At 38.2% G+C, this 2,934-nt stretch overlaps 1 pseudogene across 1 annotated transcript; it reads right to left on the bottom strand.

The window, feature by feature from the left end:
* Positions 1–548: 548 nt before the first annotated feature.
* LOC108292742 lies at positions 549–1,565 on the bottom strand (annotated as a pseudogene). Its single transcript, XR_005197611.1, has 2 exons — positions 1,046–1,565; positions 549–822 (listed from the first exon to the last, which is right to left on the bottom strand). The product of XR_005197611.1 is annotated as a ran guanine nucleotide release factor-like (transcript).
* Between the last annotated feature and the right edge of the window lie 1,369 nt (positions 1,566–2,934).

The raw sequence follows: 2,934 nt of genomic DNA, 5'->3' as shown, positions 1-2,934 counted from the left end.
CAGCTGGCCAAGATGATGAAACCCCGTCTCTACTAAAAATATAAAAAAGTAGCCGGGCATAGTGGTGGGCACATGTAATCTCAGCTACTAGGGAGGCTGAGGCAGGAGAATTTCTTGAAACTGGGAGGTGGAGGTTTCAGTGAACTGAGTTTGTGCCATTGCACTCAGGCCTGGGCAACAAGAGCAAAACTGCATCTCAAAAAAAAAAAAAAAAAAAAAAAAAAAAAAAAAAAAAAAAAAAAAAAAAAAAAAAAAAAAAAAAAAATTAAATGGATTGTGCCAAGTCTGAAGAAGTTCAAAATTTTGTCTAGTCCTTTGGCCATAGGTAGAAAAAAATATTTTAAAAATCACTAAATAAAGATACTTATTGTAATTTATTTTACAGAGTAGAATAAATATTCACTATATCAATTCTACAATGCAGTCAATTGAGGTTGTGTGCTATTTTCTTGTTTATCATCTACCTATCTATCTACCTACCTGCTTATCTAACCTACCTGTCCATCTGTATCTATAAATCATCTATTTATTTTATTTATTTTTTTATGTTGATTATAAAGCAAGTTTATTCTGAAAAGGGATTGTCTTATGTTTATGCACAGGGAAGAAATAAGAGGAACCCAGATATTCAACCTCTTTTCCCCCTCACAGAGCTAAGTCCCCAAGTCCTCAGCAACATCGTGCAATGCTTCAGCGCCTTTACTGGGAACCAAAGATGTTGGGATCATGAAGGGTCAGACTGGTCACCAGCTGTTCAAATTCACCCAGGCTCCAGGGTGGAGGTGACAGATTTTCAGGGCCAAGAGATGACCGTTGTCAGCGCTTGGGGTGGGGAAACAGATGGAGAGAGAACATCATCCAGTCCTGAGGTTTGGAAATTGCCAATTCCTATTCCCCAGAAGACCTGAGTGTCAGTGTCCCCAAACCTCTGGCCCATTCCCGCTTCCTTGCAGGACCCCACCAGTGAGTCTCCCTGTTCTGTCCCTCCCAGCCTGATTCTCCTGGGAACCCAGTCATGAACACCCGCCCATTCCTTCCTCCTTACGGGGGCTGACTGAAGGTGAGCAAGAGATCAGTCTGGTATTGGGGCAGCCGCAGCAAGGCCTGATGTAGTGTCACTTCCTTTGCTACCTGCTGGTTTTCCTTAGCTACCTGCTGCTTGCCAGAGAGGACCCAGGCTTCTTGACAGCAGCCCCTCAGGGACAGGTTCTCCAAACTGAGAGGCTGAACAGACTCCACATGGACAGCCCTAGCCCCCTGCACACCACCAACATCCTCAAAGCGGTACCGCGCAGCCGCTTCGCCCTGCACGTGGGCCTGCAGCTCGAGAAGTTCCACAGTCAGGCTCTGGTCAGTCACGGGATGGCAGAAAACTTCTTGATTGTCCGGGACCGGTCAGAGGTCACTTACGTCAATGGCCCCGGTGGGGAGGATGGCGGAAAAGGCGCCCCCGAACAGCGGGCAGTCTCTCGTGGGCTCCATGGGCCTGAGGCTAGGTTATGGGCATTCGAAAGGTTTAAAAGAAGCCCACATTGTGTCACGTGGCATCGGCTCCCTGGGTTTCGCAGTGGTCCCCTCCAGCCCAGTCTCCATCTATTTATTTTAATGCTCTTTTCTGCTTAATTACATGAATGTTTTGAGCATCAAGGAAATGTTACTTGACTTAAATAATTTACAAATTTGAAGAACATATTTGAAGTCTCAAATAAACTGAATACATGTATTTCCAATTTAAAATAGTTATCAGCCTTCAGGAAATAAAGGGCACGTTTCACATAATAAGTTCCTATAGTAATTACTGCTAAGATGTGATTTGCAATATGTAAATGCAAAATTCAAAATCACAACTGTACAACTGTTAAAGGTTAATATTTATTGAGCATATAATATTTAATGCTGAGCCTTCTTATAAATGAAATTTATCTGTAAGATAAAAGTTATTTTGTTTCATAGGATGGAGAGATTTATTGCTATAAACTAATTTAGCAAAAATATCAAGCTTATAAGTGTTAGAACTTTGTTGTAAACATCATTCTGTTTATATATATAACCATGCTTTTTTATATTCATTTGTATACCTACTCTAAAACTACATTTCTTTTTCTTCTGTTAACAAAGGAGCCCATGTTAAAGGGAGCAACACATTAATCTAACTAATTAGTTAGCAGAAATTATTAAACCAGTACATATAACACTTATTAAGATTAATTTTCCTCTTTATTTGAAGTCAAGTCATTAGCTTCCATAGACCAGAAGTTCAGCTCTGCCTTCAAATGTACCATTGATTTACATAGTAACTGTTCTATATGTTAAATTACTACATATAATTTTGCAATTTATAAAGTACTTTTATATACCTTATCAGATTTGAACCACATAACAATATTGAAATTAGACAGAGTGAAATAAATACTGCTCATAAATATTCATGATCAGTAATAGTAAATGAGACAGAAAATCTTAAGAATTGGAAGACAGCTTTTCTGGCTTCACACATCATGTGTTATATTTAAATTACATCACATTCATCTTGTATTTACTAAGAACATATCCAAGTGACTAGTTTTATGTTTTTACGTTTTACAGGGGTGTAAATTTTAAAAAAAAAACAGACAAATATATGGGCTTTCAATTTTTAGAAAATTTATTATTAATAAGAAGTTTTAAAAAGGATATAACTTTTTTTCATTTATTCAAGTATATCATGCTTCATTTTCCTTGAAGAATGTCATTAAAAATCTTGTACCTCCTAAATCCCCAACCCCCATTCTCTCCCTTAGGGATCTTGCCTTCTGTGTGAATGCATCTCCTTAGCTCTTAGCAGTGAGCATGAAGTTTGTTCTTGCATGACAGAGGTTTTGTTCCAGAAATTCTGACAGTTGCAATTTTACATTTTTTGTGTGGAATTAATTGATTAATATCAATTAATCATTT

Source organism: Cebus imitator, unplaced genomic scaffold (assembly GCF_001604975.1).
Source record: "Cebus imitator isolate Cc_AM_T3 unplaced genomic scaffold, Cebus_imitator-1.0 Scaffold503, whole genome shotgun sequence".
In the NCBI taxonomy this organism is placed as follows: Eukaryota; Metazoa; Chordata; class Mammalia; order Primates; family Cebidae; genus Cebus; species Cebus imitator.
This window is presented reverse-complemented; position numbering and strand designations above follow the sequence as displayed.